This window comes from Lissotriton vulgaris, chromosome 6 (assembly GCF_964263255.1).
Source record: "Lissotriton vulgaris chromosome 6, aLisVul1.2, whole genome shotgun sequence".
In the NCBI taxonomy this organism is placed as follows: domain Eukaryota; kingdom Metazoa; phylum Chordata; class Amphibia; order Caudata; family Salamandridae; genus Lissotriton; species Lissotriton vulgaris.
Genome location: NC_141694.1, coordinates 1371184190 through 1371207727, shown reverse-complemented (window position 1 = coordinate 1371207727; position 23538 = coordinate 1371184190).

Sequence of the window (23538 nt, the reverse complement as noted above, 5' to 3'; positions counted from 1 at the left end):
TACTGCTTACATAAATGTCACTAAGTCCAAATGTGCAAATCTTCACAGCAAATTCATCCAGCAGCTTTTCAATGACAATGCTCCCTCCTCAGACACCACCTGCAGCATTTCCCTGCTGAGCTTTACATTCTCAGGACATTTTTATGAAAATCCTTCTATGTCTGAAGGTAAGCACCAACCTGGCTCAATGCACTTCTTGTATCCAACCCGTGCTCCATTGCGATCAGCCATAATTTTCAATTATGATCTGATCTTGCACAACTAGATGCCCATGGTTTGGGCTTTGATCTTTCAGGCACTGATTGTTACTTAAATGTCAAATACATTCTTAACTCTGGTTCTACTGATTGGACCTTTGCCATAGGCAAAGAAGTTCATTTTATGCCAGAAGAATGGTGGCCAGAGGATACAACACCCCCGCCAGAAATGGTTATGACAGCAAGAAACTTAGGGATACAGACTGATTCCACCCTCAGTTTCATACCACATGCACTAAAGGTCACAGGGACTTTTTATTATTAGACGTTCTCCCCCTTGCAGTAGGAAAATCAGTAGCGATGGCCTTAATATTAGCACGGTTGGACTACTGTAATGGTCTCCTGGCAGGAGCCAACAAACAAGTATTAAAAAGATTTCAGGTTGTTTAACATGCGGCAGCATGACTGTTTTTAAAACTCCTGCGAAGATCTTCTGCCTCTGTTGCTCTGAAAACCTTGCACTGGCGTCCACTGCACTATAGAATACTTTTTAAGATTCTCTTGACTACCTTTAGAGCCTCATTTAAACAGGGCCCTGTTTACCTTTTGTCAAGATTCACCCATTATACTACAATCAGAACCCTCAGGTCTTCGATAGCCAACTTTCTTAAGCCTCCCAGGTTTAGATGCAAACCCAGGGGAATAAAAACCCTGGCCACACTAGGCACCAGGGCCTGGAATTTTCTGCCTCCCCATTTGAGAATACATAAATCTGAAACTCAATTTAGGAGAGAAATAAAAACGTTGATTTTCAGAGCTCCGGACGCAGTATGTCTTTCTCTAATTTAAATACCCTTGGTACAACTGTTCACTTCCATATCAGCGCCAGGATGCTCCTTCCGGAGTGGCAGATTGTGCTTCATAAATAACAATTTTTTTTCATTTAATTTTAGTGTCAAATAATTTATTGCAATTTACAATATCTTTTTAAATTGATGTGCAGGTTTTCTTGTATTGTGTTTTCTCTTTATTAATGTTTCTTTGATGCCTAAATAATTCACACAATACCTCTAAGTAAAGCCTGACTGCATTTAGTACCAAGCTACTCAAGGTTAAGCGCAGGTCAATTTAGTAACTTTTGTGGTTCACTCTCAAGTTCAAGTTCCAAAATTTGTACAGCGCACTACTCACCCAGAGGGTCTTAAGGCGCTTGAGGGAGGGAGGTGCTTTACTTATCGTATATCCAAGTTTTTAGTTGCTTTCTGAAGGAGAGGTGGTTCTGTGTAAGGCGGAGGTGGGTGGGGAGAGAATCCCAGGTTTTGGCCGCTAAGTAGGAGAAGGATCTTCCCCCCATGGTGGATCTGTGGATGCGCGGAATTGTGGCGAGGGCTTGATTAGACGATCGTAGTTGGCGGGACGGGGTGTAGAAGGATAGTCGCGTGTTGAGGGATTCGGGCCCTAGGTCATAGAGGGCTATGTGTGCGTGGGTGAGGAGACGGAACGTTATTCTCTTGTTGACAGGGAGCCAATGGAGGTCTTTCAGGTGGCCGGAAATGTGAGCTTGCCGAGGGATGTCCAATATGAGTCTGGCTGAGGCGTTTTGGATGCGTTGGAGTTTTTTCTGTAGTTTGGCTGTGGTTCTGGCGTAAAGGGTGTTTCCATAATCCAGTCCGCATGTGACCAGTGCGTGGGTGACTGTCTTTCTTGTTTCGGTGGGGATCCAACGGAAGATTTTTTTGAGCATGCGTAGGATGTTGAAGCATGATGATGAGACGCCGTTGACTTGTCTGGTCATCGAGAGGGAGGAGTCCAGGATGAAGCCCAGGTTACGTGCGTGGTCCGAAGGTATGGGTGCGGTTCCCAGGGCCGGTGGCCACCATGAGTCGTCCCAGGGAGACGGGGATGACCCTATGATGAGGACTTCCATTTTGTCCGAGTTTAGTTTTAAACGGCTGTTCTTCATCCACTCGGCTACTTCTTTCATTCCTTCGTGTAAGTTGGTTTTGGCGGTGTTTGGGTCTTTGGTGAGGGAGAGGATCAGCTGGGTGTCGTCTGCGTAGGAGATGATGTTGAGGTTGTGTTGGCATGCGATGGATGCGAGGGGACTCATGTATACGTTGAAGACCGCAGGACTGAGTGATGATCCTTGTGGTACGCCGCAGATGACTTCGTGGCCTCTGATTTGAAAGGGGAAGGCGGACTCTCTGGGTTCTTCCGGCGAGGAATGAGATGATCCATTCCAATGCTTTTCCTTGTATTCCGACGTTGCTGAGGCGTTGTATGAGGGGGCTATGACAGACTGTGTCGAAGGCTGCGGAGAGGTCAAGTAAGATGAGGGCAACTGTTTCTCCGTTGTCCAGTAGTGTTCGAATGTCGTCTGTTGCTGCGATGAGGGCGGTCTCGGTGCTATGTTTGGCTCGGAAGCCGGACTATGAAGGGTCGAGGGATTTGTTGGATTCGAGGAAGGCGGCGACCTGGCTGTTGACCGCTTTCTCAATGACTTTGGCAGGGAATGGGAGGAGCGAGATGGGGCGGTAGTTCTTAAGTTCGGTGGGGTCTGCTGTGGGTTTCTTCAGAAGGGCGCTGAGTTTGGCATGTTTCCAGATTTCCGGGAAGGTAGCGGAGTTGAAGGAACAGTTGATGACATCGCGGAGATGGGGTGCGATGATGGAGTCTGCTTTGTTCAAAATGTGGTGGGGACATGGGTCAGTTGGCGATCCTGAGTGGATGGAGTTCATCAGGCGGATGGTGTCTTGGGTGGTGATTGGGTTCCAGGCGCAAAGGTTGTTAGAGTGCGGTTTTGGTTCGGAGGTGGGTGGAGTGGACTGGTCTTCGGACTGGTTTTCAAAGCTGTTATGTATTTCGGCGATTTTGTTGTGGAAGAATGAGGCTAGAGAGTCGCAGAGGTCTTGGGAGGGAGTGATGTCGTTAGTGCCGGCGGTGGGGTTAGTAAATTCTTTGACGATGTTGAATAGTTCCTTGCTGTTTTGGGCATTGTTGTCAAGTCGATCCTTGAATGCTGATTTCTTGGTGGATCGGATCAGTTGGTGGTGTTTGCGGGTGGCGTTCTTGAAGGTGGCTAGGTTGTCAGTGGTTGGGTTTTTTCTCCAGGTTTTCTCGAGAGTACGACAGAACTTCTTGGATTTCTTAAGGTCATCGTTGAACCAGGGGGCTTTTTTGCCACCTTGCTTGATTAGATGGCTTTTCAAGGGTCCTAGTTCATCGGCGCTGTGGGTGATCCATTGTGTGAGGTTGGTGGCTGCTTGGTTTGGGTCCAATGATTTGGCAGAAGGGTTTTGCTGAAGCGATGTGAAGAGCTGGTCGGTGGTGATTTTGTTCCAATTTCTTCGAGGAATAGGTTGTGGGGGGTTGTGGGTCGTGGACTTTTTGCAGTTGAAGTGAACGCAGCTGTGGTCTGTCCAATGGAGAGCTGTGGTGTGATCGAAGGAGATGAGCTTGCTGGAGGTGAAGATAAGGTCGAGCGTGTGTCAGGCAAAGTGGGTGAGGGTGTCAACAAGTTGTTTGAGTCCGAGATTGGCCAGGTTGTCCAGAAGGGTAGTGGTGTTGCTGTTGTTTTTCTTTTCCAGGTGGAAGTTGAGGTCTCCCAGTAGAATGTAGTTCTCGGAGGGGAGGGCATGTGGGCTGATGAAGTCAGTGATGTCTTTGCTGAATTGTGTGCGGGGTCCTGGTGGTCTGTAGATGAGGGTGCCTCTGAGTGTGGTTTTGGGGTCGGTGTGAATCTGGAAGTGAAGGTGTTCAGCGGTAGCGATGTTATCGTCGGAACTGGTCGTGATGCGAATGGTGTTCTTATGGATGATTGCGATGCCTCCTCCTGTTTGGTTGGTGCGATCTTTTCGGATGATCTTGTAGGCGTCCGGGATGGCTATGGCGATGTCGGGCGCTGATGAGGCGTTCATTCATGTTTCTGTAAGGAAGGCGACGTCCGGCGATGTAGTGTCGAGTAGGTTCCAGATTTCAATGGAGTGTCTGTGGACTGAGCCGGTGTTGAGCAGGATTCACTTTAGGTGGTTAGTGTCGGAGCTCTGTTTGGAGTTTGTGGATTTGGTGTGGGTCCTGATGCAGTCGAACTTGCAGGAGTGGCAGGTGAAGGGTCCATGGGTGTGTCCTTGGGAGGCTTGGTAGCAGTTTGGGAGTCGGCCGGGGTTAAGGGCTGAGAGGGTTGCGGCGTTGTATGTTATGCGGGTGGAGTGGATTTTGCGGGGGCCAGGGGGTTTGGCGCTGGGCGCGGTCCAGGCACGGACGGGCGTAGACGGGCTTACCTTTGACGCACCTTCGGCGCGCATGGGGCGCGTCCACTGCGCGTGAACGCTGCGCGTGAAGGCATCTGTCATATGCGGATAGTGGAGGGGGAGGGGGAGCGCCGAGGAAGGAGCAGCTGGGAGGCGGGAGCAGGGTGGAGAGCCGGGCAGGGAGGCACAACAACAACAACAAAATGGCAGCAAGCCAAAAGCGAAACAGGATTGGGGCACAATCAGAATAAACTCGATGCAAATGGCAGTGGCACCGGCACAATCAGGCACAAATGAATTATACAGGCAGCACAGCACAATTGAAAAGATCGTTAAAGCGCACTTTGACAATCTGGCGCTACGATATTATTATAATAATCAATCAGGCAATAGTAGTTGTGGGAGAAAGGCAAGCTAGCAGACAGCAGTCTGGCAGTATAGCGCTACAATACCAAGTGGCAGGCAGAGCAGGGAGCAGCGTGAGGAGCGACCGCTTCTGATGAGATCAGGACGGTCACAGCGCTACAACGGGAGAGCAGAGCCTAAACTATCAGTGGGAGGGAGGAGCAGCTGGGAGGAGGGAGCGGGGTGGAGAACCGGGCAGGGAGGCACAACAACAACAACAAAATGGCAGCAAGCCAAAAGGGAAACAGGATTGGGGCACAATCAGAATAAACGCGATGCAAATGGCAGTGGCACCGGCACAATCAGGCACAAATGAATTATACAGGCAGCACAGCACAATTGAAAAGATCGTTAAAGCGCACTTTGACAATCTGGCGCTACGATATTATTATAATAATCAATCAGGCAATAGTAGTTGTGGGAGAAAGGCAAGCTAGCAGACAGCAGTCTGGCAGTATAGCGCTACAATACCAAGTGGCAGGCAGAGCAGGGAGCAGCGTGAGGAGCGACCGCTTCTGATGAGATCGAGTCCGTTGCTTGACCAAGGTAACAATCCAATCAAGCAACAGACCAATTTCTCACTACGTTTCTTTCAAAAGCCCTCATCTCCAACATCTCTGTAAAGTTATCAATGCCGACTTTCACATTGTAGTGGAGTCAGTTATTTTGTATTTTGTGGTAGCAAAAAAAAAGCTTTAGAAATCTTCAAATAACCAAAAACGATGTAGCACAGCACACAGCAGGACGGTTCAAATAAAAAATGTATGAGCCATCGTTCAACCCACTTCTGTTTTCTTGTTGAGTAATGGCCTACCATAAAATTGTGGGCCATTCTTCAAATTGTGGTAATTGTCTGTCAAGACACCAGTCACCCACAGTGTCACTGCTGAGCTTAACCCACTGAACACTCTATAATGACACATTTTTTATATGCAAGGACCTTTGAGACATATGGGTTCATTCTGATGGTGGTAGGACCGCATCTGACGGCTCAACGGATGTGGTCCGACAGCCATTTTCTGACCTGATCTGACTGACACATTACAATGCATGCAGTAAGAGACAGCAGGCAGAGGGGCAGTCCGATGCTTTCTGATGTGCTCAAGGACCCGTCAGACTGTCGAAGGGTCGTAATCTCTATAGTGGGGGCATTGCCTGCTCATGCACTGCCACGGGTATTACAATGTCCCTTTCTGCTTGCCCTTTCATGGCTCTTTGCCTGCCATGAAAAAGCAGACAGAAAGTGATGTTGGTGACCCCTTGCAGGGCCCCCTTCCTTCCTAGCCCTCCACTATGGTGATGCATCTTTTTTTTCCTATAGTAAGTAATGATTCCGGGCGTGTGCTAAGTGCAAAGTCCATAATGCGTTATGGGTCACTAATGCCATCACAATCTGGAGTAGGAATATCTTTGGTAGTATAAAGAGACAATTAGAGAAAGGGTCCAAGGGTAGGTTTAACGACCCAAGCTAGATACATACCCCAAATGAACATACACATAACACAATTAGTATCTAGGGGTCAACATATCATGTCAATCACTGTGGATACAAACATCAACATATTACATACAGAGTAGTGAAAGCCCAAAATGCAACAAAGTGAGACATATAACTGCTGAGTATAAGCTCAAGGGCATGGGTAAATATTCCCATCAGTAGCCGTCATGTACCAACCCTTTTAACATCATTTGGGTTCTCCTTGCCCAGGAGACGAGACAACACAGCATAGCCTACAGGTGTTCTTGAGACTATGTGTAGTTCTCAAAGACTGTGTTGTCAAGGAAGAGTGGTATGAATGTCAATATAGATGAATTTTGTGGCTACTGAATAAGAAGTGTAAAATAAATTTTAATGGGTGAAATAAGTGATGTTAAAATTGGATCAACTGGGTAGATTATAAATTTTAATAGTATCTCTCAGTTATCCAAGATTAAAAATATATATATAAATAAAGTGTGAAAATACAGATTTAACAAAATATCTGTGAGCGATAGGTCGACATGTTTCAGCATAAGGGAAGAATAGTTCTATATGCTCTCTTCAGGACCAGATGATAACTACTGCTTATAAAGTGAAAAAGATTAAAAACAATGTCACCTGCTATTTTCAGGTATCATACTCCACCACATACCATTTGTAGTGATGATAGCACCTCACCTCACCTGGCAGCAGCTCAGGTTGAGAGGAGCACCGCTCTGTCCGTCGGTGTCTCCGCACAGTCTTCCAAGCTGTCTGGGTAGGAATATCTTTGCCAGCTCAGAGAAGCTGGTTATGAGCTGTTCAGGGCTTTAATGGCACAACATTCAATGTGTAATGAGCCTGCTTTCACAAGCATTACTTACTATAGAAAAAAAGATGCATAATTTTAAACTGCACATTGGAACTTACTAAAGTGAATAAATAATCTTGTATTAATGACCTCATGCCCCATAATGCACTAAGGACTTTGCACTTAGCACATGCCCAGTGGGGGTCATGGAAAAAAATTAAGTCAGGAAATGAAATAATGGGAGCCTCTGATGTGTTGTATTGCAGTCCAAGACAAAGAGGCTTTTAGCCTTGAAATGCATCAGCAAAAAGGAAATACAGTGATGCCATGAGTGATGTCACTGATCATGTCATGAGTGATGTAATATGTGACGTCATCAGCAGTGCATTGCGGGTGCGCAAGTTATAGTTAGCTAAACTAACTATAACAGGGGAATTTCAATGGTTTTGTATAAGTGAAATGTCCAGCTAACTATAACGCCCCTGAAACCTATGGTTTTTTCAGTGAATTTCTAAGGTTTTTTAAATTCTAATTTCTAACTTTAATGTAACTGAAACCTATTTTTTTTAAGTGAAGTTCAAAGGTTTTTTAAAATGCAAGTTTCTAACTATGCCCACAGAGGTAGGACATGTGAAGAAAGAAGAAAAAAGCACAGAAAGAATACAAAGAAATGCAGAAAGAAGCAACAGAAGTCCTTAAAGACGAAGAAAAGGAATCAAGACATGCACAAAGAACCAACAGAGGAGCAGAAAGAGGCCTGGTTACAAAATCATCCTGTGCCAACAACTTTTTCAGATGGGTACTGGTGTTAACTGACTCTGACTAGCCAGGCCTAGAGCCAGTGGTATGCTAAACGACACTTAGAATACTGTGAAAACACCTACATACACTAGGGAACACTATGCATTGGGGTACCCCTGTAATTAGCATGACCTACTCTATAAGCCCCTAGTACATAATAGGGCAGGATCATTAAAACTACCTCTTAAAACGCGCCACAGGTGTGTTTTCAGACTGATGAAGGGTGGGGGAGAGCCTGAGATGACAAGTGTGCAAACACGCCCTGTGGGTGTTTTAATTTGGGGGGTAAAGTCCCTTTGAATCCTGAGGGTCCCTGGGGTCCAACTAGCCCACTAGGTACCTCGATTAAGCGCCACAGAGCTACGTTGCAGACAGGTGTACAAAGTGGCACGGGCCTGGACCACCTCTCTGCAACGCAGCGCAGTGGCATTTACTGGAAGCACCTGGTGGGCTAGTTGGCCCCCAGGGTCCCTCAGGATTGCAGGGAAATTATTTCCCCAGCTTAAAACACGCCATAGGGCGTGTTTGCAGACGTCACCTCAGGCCCCATCCCCACCCTTCACCACTGTGCAAAATGCTTTCTGCGGTCGTTTTAAGTTGGGTGATTAAGTCCCCTTGAATCCTGAGGGTCCCTAGGGTCCAACTAGCCCACTAGATACCTCCAGTAAGCCCCTAGTACATAATAGGGCAGGATCAATAAAACTACCTCTTAAAACGCGCCACAGGTGTGTTTTCAGACTGATGAACGGTGGGGGAGAGCCTGAGATGACATGTGTGCAAACACGCCCTGTGGGTGTTTTAATTTGGGGGGTAAATTCCCTTTGAATCCTGAGGGTCCCTCGGGTCCAACTAGCCCACTAGGTACCTCGATTAAGCACCACAGAGCTACGTTGCACACAGGAGTAAAAAGTGGCACGGGCCTGGATCACCTCTCTGCAAAGCAGCGCAGTGGCATTTACTGGAAGCACCTTGTGGGCTAGTTAGCCCCCAGGGTCCCTCAGGATTGAAGGGGAATTATTTCCCCAACTTAAAACGCGCCACAGGGCATGTTTGCAGACGTCCCCTCAGGCCCCGTCCCCTCCCTTCACAACTGTGTAAACGCAACCTGTGGCCTTTCTAAGTTGAGAGATTAAGTCCCATGGAATCCTAAGGGTCCCTAGGGTCAAACTAGCCCACTAAGTACCTCCAGTAAGCGCCTCAGAGCTGCGTTGCAGAGAGGTGTAAATAGGGGCGTGGCCTCTGAACACCTGTCTGCAACGCAGCTCTTTGGCGCATACTGGAGATCCGTTGCGCTTACTGGAGGGACTTGGCCCCTCGAGGGCTAAGTACTAACGAAGCGTGGGAGTCCGCGCTTCGTTTTTGGTTTCTGCAGCCGGATCCGCTGATTTTCCCGTTTAAAAAAAAATTGGTGGCCCTGGGGGTCCTTATGTGACCCCCTGAGCCGGCCTAGGGGGTCAGGGTGTTTCCACTCTGCCCACTTTTTGTGCTTTGTGCACTTGTATGACTGATTTCTTGTGCTTCGTTTCTACCGAGGCACAAGATGGCTGCCAACACTTCCTGGTTTGAAGTGTTCACAGCCAATTAGCATACAGCTCGTGATCGGGAGGGTGTGTGGATCCTCTGCGGCCATAGATATATATAGGTTTTTACTTTTGATTTTCTCACCAACTACTGTATGGATTTACACACAAAAAGGGTTCTTTCTGAACCAAGAACTACCTCTTTGTCAAATTTGGTGTAATTCCGTTCAGCAGTTCGTGCTGTAGCCCTGTCTAAAGTTTCCTATGGAAAGATGCATGGGGAAAGCACGTTTTGGGACCCCCCTTTTTTCTCGGCCCCCGCTTGCCGAATCACCCCGAAACTTTCAGCATAGGAGCGGACCGGAGCGCCACAAGAGTTTTGAAAATTTTGCGAAGATTCATCAACCGGCGCCAAAACTTATTGGAAATAGAATGTCATGAATTTCCAATGGAAAATAGGTCGTAACTATAACTACCTACTGGCGGCCACCAGTAGGTAATATATAAAAATAACGCACCTTTGTACTAATAGTGCTACCTCTGACTCTGGCTCAGGACTCACCCTCACAAGACCGGTCAAGCCCACTGGGGCGTCAACTGAATGATACTGTCTTGGAACTCCTGCGATTTAGGGCCCGTACCGCACAAACTGCAAGCGCAACGCCACCCTGGGCACCACGACACTCAAACACATACACACAAACAAGCAGCAAGGAGTTCAACAAAAATGTACACAAAGAAAGAATCGAGTACTCAAAGGTCATAGAGAAAATCAAACAACACCCTGAAATTGTGGTACTTTGCTCTGATAAAGGGGGTAATATGGTACTCTAACCACTATAAATGTACACCAAAGAGGCCATGTCACAATTACAAGACAAAGATTGTTACATACGGGTTAGCACTACCAATATCATCAACATAAAAGAAAGATACCATTCTTGTCTATACGAATGGAGGGGGAAAGGACTGATTTCAAAACAAGAAATGAACATGCTGAAAAATGACTATCCAGTAACACCACAACTTTACCTAATCTCCAAAGTCCACAAAAGTGTTGAATGTCCCCCTTGCAGACCAATTATTTCAGCCATCGGCAGTCTGTGTGAAAATACAAGCAAATACATTGATTACTTTCTCCAGCCCTTGGTACAGTCACTGCCTGCATATGTCAAAGACACTGGGGATTTTCTGTCACACATTTTTGAGTACAGGTGGAATGTGAACTATGTTTTTTTAACTCTTGATGTACAAAGCTTGTATACGAGTATAAGGCACAAAGACGGGATACATGCCCTTAAACACTTTCTAGGCACAAGGGACATCAGGTTTTACCAACACATCCACATGCTTCTCCCAATGGCCAAGTGGTGTTTGGAGAACAACACTTTCATATTTGAGAAACTGCTTTACAGACAAACACAGGGCACAGCCATGGGTACTTGGTTCGCCCCCAGTTATGCTAATTTGCATATGGACTGGTGGGAGGAGCAACTACTCATGACGACATACCAAACTGAAATGACCAGCAATGTGGTCCTATACCAGCGCTACATTGACGATATATTCATATTGTGGCATTACACACCACAAAGCGTCCAAGTCTTCGCCAACAAACTGAACAACAACTCGTTACATTTCAAATTCACCTGCACCAACAGTACAGAGTCAATAGTGTTTCTTGACCTTGAACTCTACCACACCAACACTGAAATACACACAAAAACATTCAGGAAGAAAGCAGCAAGGAACGCCATACTACACGCCCAAAGCTTTCACCCTGTAAGTCTCATAGAGAGCATCCTGTATGCAGAATGTTTAAGGATGGGAAGGAACTGCAGCACTGAACAAGATCTGCAGGAATCCACCAGCAGTCTATGTCAAAGACTAACAGAAAGAGCCTACAAGCCCAAAACACTGGAAAAGGCAAAGCAAAAGAGCACCACCAAAACCAGGGAACAGTTACTCAAATGTATCACCACTGTCAAGAGAGACACAAAGTCAGGTACCAATGACACACCCAGAATCATTACAGGGTACAACAAATACCACTCAAATCTCCGCAAAATACTGTACTGCCACTGGCCATTGGTCAGGTGCGATCCCACCATAGGCCCTACTTGTGCCAAACGGCCGCAGCTTACCTTCAGACGAGCGAAATCCATGCAACAGGAACTAGTGACCAACACACCATCATTAGACAGGGGTAACAACGGGTTCAAAGCACAAAAGTGTTTCTTTAGGTGCACCAAGTGCAAGGCCTGCAGGCATGGCATCAAAACAAAAAAAGTAACCATCCCCCTAAGACAAAGCCCGCTGGAGATCAGGGAACACTACACATGCCAAGACAGATCATGCCTTATACATTCACCCCACACACATCAGGATATTACAACACCTCAGGGCCATCGCAAACGATGACCAGACATATCCTGTGGCCCGCCACATAAACAACAAACACAATGGCAAAGCTGAAGAACTGACTTACATTGTCATAGATAATGTGAAGAAAAGTCCCAGAGGGGGCAACAGGCAGCTTTCCCTAAGACGCCTAGAGTCCAGATACATAATCCTGCTTAACAGCAGAGTCCCACATGGTTTGAATGCTGACAAAACTTTCAATGTACACCTCTGAACACCAAGTGTCATTTACACTGAGATAGCCATACATGCCTCCTTGCTATCTGAAACCAATCCTATCAACATCTGATTAACTATTTCACACATTGCATATACTTAAATTATTTTTATAATTTGTTTTAGGCACACATGTACATAACACAATTTAATTTTCACAACACATTCGTTTTATGGTACAACAATTCTAGACACTCCTGTGTTATTCAAAGTCAACCATCCTAGGTAAGACATAGTACGCATGTTCCTGTGTTAGCATACCAATAGTGCCACCTGTGCAAATGGTTTAAACTACACCCCTACCACACCGATTAGACCCACTTGGGCACAAATAACGCACCTTTGTACTAATAGTGCCACCTCCGACTCTGGCTCAGGACTCACCCTCACAAGACCGGTCAAGCCCACTGGGCATCAACGAAACAATACTGTCTTGGAACTCCCGCGATTTAGGGCCCGTACCGCACAAACTGCAAGCGCAACGCCGCCCTGGGCACCACAACACTCAAACACATACACATAAATTGGCTCAGGTATACGTCACTTTCGGACCAAACAGCCTAAAAACACCAGATTAGCAAAACAGAAAACTAGTGCAAAGTCCTCTTACCGAACGGAGTAATTAACTAAGTGCCAGAGCTGACTTACATCACAGAGGGGACTGGTCCACAAGCACCAACAAAGAGGCACAGGCTGCACACGCAACTTAAATAATCAGTGACCACTATATGGGAGTATTTCCTCACTTTCCACACGTAGAAAGTTACGGAACACTGACATTATGTTGTTTTGAATCGAAAACACACAACTAATCATGCGTATTAATGTAAACATGATGTCAGAATAACTTGGGGGACAACTTAGAAGCAGTCACATTTTACGTTTCATTTAAATTACAAAAGTGCAGCATGACTTGCATAAAGCAAAACAAACTTTTCTATGTTTATCACCAGTTCCCATGACGAATGGAACCGGCATGCCAAAGCAAATAACAACTTTTGTGTCGAGTTATGCATGCCTGACGCGTTTCTGTGCTGCCGCACTTCATCAGAGGCTTCAACAGTCTTTCGTGCTGTTCTGACCCATACACACACAAGGAAGAATTTCACCCTTCGATGGACTGCTCTGTTGAGCGTATTGACTTGTGGGTGTTGTAGTCTGGATCAGCGAACTCTACCCTAATGGGTGCACGTAAATATTGCTTTTGCCAAAAGTTCCAAGCCCACAGATGGGCCTCCGCGTGTTGGTGCCGTTCAATATCCCAAGCAGATGTCCCACATAGTGGCTCTGGGAACTTCAGAGCCCGTGGCCCCCAACCTTAGTAGGGTGGTGCGTCTTTCATGGCCGGGGACGACACGTAAAAAATTAAAGCTCCAAAGTTCCCCACCGGAACAAAGACGCACTCAGACATCCGCTAGCACCAGGCTTTAAAAGGGTAAGAACGGAACCGGCATGCCGATGCAAATAACAGCTTTTGTGTCGAGTTATGCATGCCTGACGCGTTTCTGTGCTGCTGCACTTCATCAGAGGCTTCGACAGTCTTTCGTGCTGTTCTGACCCATACACACAAAAGGAAAAATGTCACCCTTCGATGGGCTGCTCTGTTGAGTGTATTGACTTGCGGGTGTTGTAGTCTGGATCAGCGAACTCTACCCTAATGGGAGCAAGTTAATATTGCTGTTGCCAAAAAGTTCAGAGCCCACAGATGGGCCTCCGCATGCGGGTGCCATTCAATATCCCAAGCAGATGTCCCTCATGGTGGCTCTGTGAACTACAGAGCCCGTGGCCCCCAACCTTATTAGGGTGGTGCGTCTTTCGCAGCCGGGGACGCCGCGTAAAAAAATTAAAGCTCCAAATTTCCCCACGGGAACAAAGACGTACTCAGACATCCCCTAGCACCAGGCTTTTAAAGGGTAAGAACGGAACTGGCATGCTGATGCAAATAACAGCTTTCGTGTCGAGTTATGCATGCCTGACGTGTTTCTGTGCATGGCATGGCTTGGCAGTTCGGGCTGTACTGTTCCCATGACGGACAGGGTCAGACTGATTTGCATATGGCCATGTCTGAACTGGGGTGGCAGAGTGGGCTAAAGAACGGTGATGGATTAAACCCAGATCTGTTGACTGGGTGTGAGTGTTTGATTGGTTCAGATGCTCCGTCAATCACCCCCCCATTTTGTACCGCTTTGTTTGCCATAAGTTGGCAGGGTATGCTCAGACGTGAGTCCCTTGCTCACTTTGCCACTGGATTCAAGCAAGCCAGGCTGAAGACGGCTGAAATGCCAGAAAACCGGTCCTCGGAAGCTTGTTTCCGGTCCAGGGAAGGCATGGCTTGGCAGTTCAGGCTGGACTGTTCCCATGAGGCACAGGGTCAGACTGATTTGCATATGGCCGTGTCTGCACTGGGGTGGCAGAGTGGGCTAAAGAACGGTAATGTATTAAACCCAGATCTGTTGACTGGGTGTGAGTGTTTGATTGGTTCAGATGCTCCGTCCATCACCCCCCCATTTTGTACCGCTTTGTTTGCCATAAGTTGGCAGGGTATGCTCAGACGTGAGTCCCTTGCTCACTTTGCCACTGGATTCAAGCAAGCCAGGCTGAAGACGGCTGAAATGCCAGAAACCGCTCCTCAGAAGCTTGTTTCCGGTCCAGGGAAGGCATGGCTTGGCAGTTCGGGCTGGACTGTTCCCATGAGGCAAAGGGTCAGACTGATTTGCATATGGCCGTGTCTGCACTGGGGTGGCAGAGTGGGCTAAAGAACGGTAATGTATTAAACCCAGATCTGTTGACTGGGTGTGAGTGTTTGATTGGTTCAGATGCTCCGTCCATCACTACCCCATTTTGTACCGCCCCCTGCACAGAGACACAAGGGCCCTATGAGTTTCCTCACCACCACCCTTTCCATGGCAGGCTCACCTTTGTGGATAGGGTCGAAGTGAGGCAAGTTGCAATACGCTTGGATGTGCCACATTAGCTTCGCTAGCCTATTACAGCCTCAGACCGCTGTGCTACTGCTGGGGGTCCATGATCCCGGGCGGCTGTGGTGGTCCGGTGGTGGTCCCACCACTGTCAATCAAAATATGCTGGTCGGACCGCCAGTGCAGCAGTGCGCGGACAGCCACCATGGGTTTGGTGGTCCCAGGGACCCAAAGTCAGCACTAAAAAAAAGGTAATGCAAAGAAGAAACACTGATATTCGGACAAGGGAGTTTCAAAATCTATATATTTTTATTTTATGTTTCAAATATTTTGATTTTTTGTGGTAACATTTTTTAAATATGTCTTTAATTATGTTCTTTAAAAAATGTGATTTGTTACAGATTTAAATTTCAGATTTGTACAACATTTGTCACATTTGTTCTTTAAGAAATTATTTATTAATTTGTATAAATTCTATAAATTTAAATTTGCATTTCTCATATGAAATTATTGTGTTAACATGAATGTATATATATATCACATATAATTGCACTTTGTATTTAAATAACATATAAAGGTTTTATTTTTAATACATGTTATTTGTTATCTTTTTAATGTTGTTAAGCAAAAAAAATACTGAAATATTTAGTTTCTTTTATTTTTTTAACACATTTTTCTTTTTTTAATGTTGATTAGTATTAGGTGTAAATCATAAGTTTGATCCCCCAGAGACAACCCCTTCTTTTGCTCCCCACTCACCAACACTTGATCCACAGAATCCAAGACACTCCCCTGTGTCTTTAGTTGTTGTCAATATGACCTCTTACAGTCCAACATTTTCCCCACTGTTGCTTAGTTTGGAGCAGCAATAGTCAATGTGACCCCCGAAAGTCTAACATATTTCCAAAAGTTAATAGCCTATATGGAGAGGTGATTACGTTTCTCTCCCAAATACTAGCCAACATGTTTAGAAAAGTTTCTATATGTGTTATTATTTGTTTAACAACAGGTCCACCAACTTTAAGGGGTGCTCACATTGCATAACATAGACATTATTCAGTGCAATAAGGGCAAATAATATTATCACAAATTTAGGCATCTTCCTGAAATAGTAGGACAATATTAGAACACCCTAAAATAACGCCACTTCACTTTGTTAGTCAACAGTGCGTTAAACATGTAGACCAAAAGAGAAGAATTAAGCAACTGCTAAAGTTCAATTGGGCCGCATAATTTACTGTTGCCATAGTGCCCCCCTCCCAACATAAAAGGCAACTCTTGTGGGGATCTATAATTGAATTTAATATTTTTCCTTAGACAATACACCCACTATCCCCTGGAGTATTCTTTAATTAAAGAGAAGGGAGCACCGAGCCCACCTCCCTGAACAAACAGTGGTTCAGGGAACCCCATTCTCTGGACCAAAGCATATATGTTTAGGGCGGTGCCTGTCACCCTTCCCAATTCCTATTATACCGGGGGAACCCCATTACTTGGGGCCAAACTCCTTTGAATAGGGGAAGGGGCCATGCAGCTACCCTCCCGAACCTTAATAGGACTCAGGGACCCATCCCCCAGGGCTGCAGTTACATTAAAAGGGAAGCAGTGTGCAGTCCCTCAAGCTTTAATAGGCTCAGGGACCACATTACCTGGGGCCGAATCCCTTTCCATAGGGGAGAGGAGCCCCACAGCCCACGTTTCTGAGCCTTAATAGTCCCTGGGGAGCCCTTCCCCCAGAGCCGCAGTTTACTTAAAGGGGGTGGGCAGCCCCTCCTCTCCAAGCCTATTGGGGCCCCAGGGGCCCACCATAGCCCAGCTGCTTCCCCACATACTGCAGGACCCAGAATTCCTCTCAGCTCTTTCTGCATGCTCCTACCCGGTTGGAGAAGTCTGCTTGAAGGATCTCTCCAACACTTTCAAGGAAGGAGTTGAGGTGGATAAACATTTTTTGGGGTGGTTTTGTGAAGATGCTTCAAATGGTGCCAAAGTTATTAGCAAACAAAAAAGTGATTGTCCTATGGAAACATGCCCTAGTTATAATTACAGAATTATGTGACATTTTTGGGGAAATAAAACTTTTCTCCAAGTTTGTGCCTTCTTCAAGAACGTGGTATTTCTTTGACTCAAAGGATGGCTAAGCAAATCTTAGTAACGCAGACTTTGTGAAAAAAAATGCTTGCGGTGATCATCCCAAGTTAGACTCATGTAACATCCTCTAGCTGTTAGTGTCACAAAGCAGTGCAAAGTAATATTTGCTCACAGAAAATGTCACCTTTCCTTCACAAGATACCTTTTGCACTGAAAAGTAAATTCCCTTTCAAGACTTTGCGCTGTTTGGCATCACCTTGCAAGACTTTGCACCAGTCCAAATTTGCGCATTTGTGTCCATATTTTTCTCTTTGAGATGAATATATATAAGATCAAAGGATAGAGTTATTATAGAATACCAGGGCTTGGAGTAACATTTCCAATCATAGGTTCATCCAAATCACCACACCCACAGTAACTGTATAACTTGCCGCATGATTGCAGACAGGCTATCTCACTGGTTCACTCAATATCAAAACATACATTTTTTGGGGGGTCATATTCAATATTTTCAATAAACAATGATTTGAAAGTTCCCATTTGTTGCCTCCTATTGTGCCTAATAAAATATTCTGTTACACATTTTAAATACCATTTTGTGCTCTTAATATCAAATTTTGCATGTATTATTGCTGATGTAGCAGATACCAGCAAATCCTTATTGGCTAGTTTTCAGGGAAGTGTATGAACTTATAATGCAAAAAAATACTAATTGACTGCAGTGAATTTCAAATGTTATCAATAAAATAGCACCCTGTAATTGATTCTGTAAAATGATATGTACATTAATTTAGGCAAAGTGTATGATACAAGTGAACCACCATGAAGGCCACTTATGAAACGTTATTTGATTCAATTGTGTGGCGGCATTTCATTTTCCACTGTCCTTCTTACCAATAGAAATTAACAGAAAACTTGCATGATTGTGGATTACCTTCGGATGGGAAGTGCCCTTAGTCCATGAACTTGGTTGTTTTTTTATTAGACAGCATAGTAAAAATAGCATCATAGGTTTGTCTGGAAGAGTTTTGTGCCTGAAATATTTTACACAAAGAGTACAGTTCGCACTTAAGCTGTACTATCCTAAAAGCATGTTGTTGGGGGTGTGGCCAAGATGGTGGCCTGAATGGACGTGCTTCTCGCGGCACCCCGGCCCTAGTCCCCTTTCTGCCCCCCTATAGCACTTCAACTCCCCTCATTCTGCGTGATTCTTGACCCCTGGCTAACGCTCTTCCCTGTCGCCCACTTGGCCCGCCAAAAGACGGACAGGAGAGCGGAACAGAGCCCTGCTGGAGGCGCCGGGTGCCCAGCCGGGCGTTGCGGCCGAGCTGGGGACGCGAACTGAGGAGCAGCTGCTCCAGTGGTGCCGGGATTGGCACCCTGAATGAGACTCGCATAACACTGTGCGGCAGCGCTGGGCGAAGCGGGACCCCTGGATACTGGAGAGGCAGCGGCGTGCCTTCGGGGAGCATCGCGACCCTGGGACAGCGGTGTGCTTAGGAGGCCGGCGGGACGCTGCATAACTCAAGACCCCGGCTTTGGGCCTGGCTCATGTGAAGGTGCGGGCCTGGTTGCTACCTCGGCAGCGGCGGTGGCCGGCCGCCACGCATCCCGCCTCGTGAGTGCACCCGGAGCGGCGGAGGCCTTTGGGTGCGGCGAGCAGCTGCCTGCTGCCGGTGAACTTGAGGCCCCGGCTCAGGGCCTACCTGCCCTGAGTGGTGGTCCCGGCTGTGGAGTCCTGCGCCTGCATCCTTGGGACTTTTCTGTCCATCAGCGGCTGCTGGCCCTCGCACCCTGCATACAGCATGACGCCCGCCACCGAGTAGCTGGATCTGGCTGGGCCCCCAGGGTACCGCATTAATAGAGGCCCGGGCTCCGGGCCTGACAAGGACTGACTGACCCACCTGCTGCAGCGCCGGGCTCGGTATTCTGAAACGGACACCTGCCGCCCGGAATACGCATGACTACACGCCAGGTGAGAGGGGGAGCACCTAAAGTGGCCGGGCCCAGCAGACTTTGAGTGCCGGGCTTGGGTCTCTGGATGCCGCGTGGTCTGCACCGCTGCGGGAGACGGCCGGCACCGAGGGGGTGAAGAGGGGCGCAGAATGACCGTGAGAGCCAGACCGCCTGACTGGCACGGCGGGTCTGGGCCAAAGGCAGTGGAGACAGAGCGGCAGGCAAGGGAGAGGACGGCCACCGGGCCCCAGCGGAGGACACGGCAGAGAAAAAGTAGCGGGTCGCCGCCGGACCACCGGGAGATAGTGGAACAACCCGGCAGACACAAGGTGGGGGTGAGTGCGGCACGAGCCGGGAGGGGAAGGCGGAGGGGGCCTGGGAGCACCTAGTAGGGGCCGCAGCCTATGAGAGGCAGCTGAACGGACAGCACAATACCACTGCCATTGCTAAAGACACATTCAGGACATTCAGGCAGGCCACCACGCCCTACACCGACAAGGCGGAGGCGACATGATGCCCCGGAGAGAAGGCACGCCGGGTGCACGGGGGCCAGCACAAGTTTCCTACCCCTACGTGATACCCTTGACCCGGGCACTGGCGCCTGCAACACCGCGGTGGTGGGAGGATCCCAGGGACAGCAAGCGGTGTAGAGGGCACGGTCTCTAATGAGGGACACTTTGAGACGTTGGAGGGGTTGCATCAGAGAGACAGGGACTTTCCGTTGCCATTGCATTAGATCCGACAGAACCACAGACGACGTGATGGCACATCTTGCCGCCTGGTTAAGCCACAGTCGATCACCTCAGTTCGGACCCAGATGAATTGGAAGACGTGATAGCCAACACAGGACGTAAGGGGTCTCGCACAATCCCAGACATGCTCACTAACGGTGCTACCAAAGGAGACAAGAGCCAATCCTCTCCGGTGTCGACTGGTGGCACGAGACAGGATGATGGTGAAGCGCCCATCATCAAATCCGTCCCTGAGTCCCTCTGCAACTCCCTCAGAGAGGACTTTCAAACTCTGAAGCAGGACCTGGCTGGGGAGCAACGGGAACTCCGCCCGGATGTGGATGGCCTGGGAGAAAGTTTAGCGACGGTGGAGGAGGCAGACCAGGCGGAACTTCTCAGGCAGGAGGTCATCCGTCTACAGGAGCAGCAGGTGGATCTTCAAGCACACACGGAGGACCTTGAGAACCGCTCCCGGAGGAACAACATCCGCGTCCGGGGAGTTCCATCTAAAGCAGAAGGGAACAGCGTGTCCGCATATCTGCAGGGATTGTTCAGAGACATCTTGGGGGAAACGGCAGACTATGAGATCCGCATAGATAGAGCGCATAGAGTTGGCCAGGCACGGAAGGCATTTGACCCCCTCATATATACTAGCCTTTTTGCCTGATTTCCCGCTGAAGGAAAGGATCCTCCAGGAAGCTCGAGAGAAACAGCCCCTCCACTTCCAGGGTCTCCCAGTGGCACTGTACCATGACCTTTCAGGCATCACCTATAGAAACGGAGAGCATTTAGAGTAGCCACGACTTTCCTGAGGGACAATGGGGTTGTCTTCAAATGGAAGGGGACCTTACACCAGCTCCGCTCCCTCCACGACACCTGCAAGCTTCTGGGACTCGACCCTGGGGAGGAAGAGGAAGGAGACACCATGTCACCACGGGCCTCGCAGGACAGATCCAGGCAGAGGTCTGGAGGAGAATGGCAACGAGTAGGGCGCAGGCTGTCCCCTAAAGCAGAAATGAAACCAGACCCAAAGATGATGGCCCTGGAACCGGCGGCTGCTATACAAGAAGTATCCAAGGACACGACAAAACAGCATTGACACAGCATCTAAATGGGGTTTGCCTTTTTTGCTTTCTGCCCACATGGGCGGGGGGGATGGGCAGGGGGGGCCAGCGGGGTCGCCACTGCCACATTACCCTCTAGACCTTTTTCACCACAGGTCTTAACTGGTTCTGAAGACCTGGGACTATGGCTTGCAGTTTGGGGTTTCTAGTTGGGGTTCGGGTGGGAGAGGAGGGGGTGGGGGGCTGGGGGGAGTAGGGGGAGTAGGGGTCGGGAAGTTGGGGGGGTGGAGTTTAAAGATGGGGAGGGAAGAGTAAGAAAGGCGGTTGATCAGTTGCTGTCCACAGGGGGGAGGGACGGGGTGGGTGGGTTGTCCAGTGCTCCGTTCCGGGCAGGTCTCAAATCCCTGGGACACAATTCCATGCCAAGTGCTGCTCAGGCGGGGGAATAGCGCTTTAGACTCCACTGTCACACATGCCACCTACAACCTTTAAGGTTTTGACCCTTAATGTGCGGGGCTTAAATAACCCAGTAAAACGGCGCACAATACTGTCCCACTTAGAAAGCACCCAGGCAGATATTTGCTTATTACAAGAAACTCATCTGCTATCCCGCGACTGCCACCGACTCCGCTCACACAAATTCCGAACTCAACTCTTTTCCTCTGGCAACAACAAGACAGCAGGGTCGGCGATTTTGGTGGCGCAGCATTTTAAGGCGGAGGTCCTGCACAAATGTGCGGAACAGAAGGGGAGGCTGCTGGCATACAGATTTAAGATAGGGGGCCTCACGTTTATGATAGGGTCCCTATATAGCCCTAACAAGTACCAGGAGCACTTTTTACACACGGCCTTGCAAGTTGACAGACATTACAGGCACGCCAGATAGGCACATCGTACTTGGGGGGATCTCAACATGGTCTTCGACACTGTCCTGGACAGGTCCGCTCAGCGCACCCCCCAAACTGGTGCGTTTTCGTCCGGGTATAGCGACCGAATGGCGGATCTTGATTTTCATGATCTCTGGTGCCGTACGCACCCCCAGGATAGAGAATATTCTTACTACTCTAATGCGCATAAAAGGTACGCCAGGCTGGGCCATCTTCTGGTCACGGGCCTTTGTGTGCCTTAGCTACTGCGACGGAGATAGGAGTTATCTCCCTGTCAGACCATGCGCCAGTATACACCACAATCCAGTTGCCACCGATATTATCCCTCCCAGGGTCTGGTGCCTCAGAGACACCTTATTGCATAGAAAAGCGGTGGTGACACGCATCCAGGACGATATCCGCGACTATCTGTCTCACAACGCCAACACCGACACCTTCTTGGTGACCCAATGGGCGGCCATGAAGACTGTAATCAGGGGAGAATTTCTGGCCATTTCCTAGCCGAAAATAGGGACCGGCAATGCAAACGAGATTAACTCATCCAGCAGGTGCGCAAACTCAAACAAATGCATCAACGCACGGGAGCTCCCAGAATCTGGAAGCAACTTAAAGTGGCGAGGAAACTCCTAGCGGCCCTGGACATGGACCGGGCGGAGTACGCAGCGCTGCGTATGCGGCACGCCTACTATACTAGAGGGGACAAGTTAAGCCGCCTCTTGGCGAATAAGCTTCGGGTTGCGCATCAACGGCACCTGGTGAAAGAACTCTCTGGGCCTGACGGGGCCATGATCACGGAGGATGCCCAAATCACAGATGCCTTCCGCAGCTTCTCTGCGGCTCTTTACATGGGTAGCCCTCTAGACGACCTGGCAGCAGCAGAATACCTAGACTCAGTCGCGCTCCCTTCCCTGACTCCCTCACAGGCGGAATACCTAGACAGGGATATCCGTATTGAGGAAGTAATCTCTGCCATTGCCAAACTCAAACATGGGAAGGCCCCAGGACCGGACGGTTACACGTCCCCCTTTTACAAAAAATTTTGCACGACGCTGGCACCGATCCTCACTCGCCTTTTCAATTCCTTTTCGGCACCAGGCGCCATCTCACTTGACCTACTGCGGGCGTCATCCCCAAGCCGGGAAAAGACAGAACCAAATGCGGCTCCTATAGGCCGATATCACTCCTGAATGTAGATCTCAAGTTATATATCGGGATCCTGGCAGCTCGATTGGCTCCCCACCTGCCGGGACTCATAGATCCAGACCAGGCGGGGTTTATCCCTGGGCAACAAACGGTAGACAACACCAAAAGAATCGTCCATCTCATAGAAAAAGCTTCCCGGATTCCCGGGGAGAGGTTGATTCTAGTGGTGGACGCTGAGAAGGCGTTTGACCGAGTACACTGGCCGTACCTAGAAAGGGTCCTAATGAAGGTCGGTATTGGGGAAAAATGTTGCTCCCTTGTATTCAATTGTTACAAATTCCCCACGGCAGTGGTACGCGTGAATGCTTACAGCTTGCAGAGCTTCTCCATCGAGAGGGGCACGAGACAGGGGTGCCCACTGTCACCCCTACTCTTCGCCTTATATATGGAGCCGTTCGCCCAGAGGATCCGCCAGACCCCAGCGGCAACGGGGTAAAGTTCGGTGGTTTCACCCACACCATCAGTCTCTACGCAGACGATGTCATACTGTCGCTAGAGAATCCGCGAACAGCCCTCCCTGCCTGCATCGCGGAGATAGACACCTTCGCAAATGAACTTAGATAAATCCGTACCTCTGGACCTGTCCCTCGCTCCTGCCACCAGAACTTTCA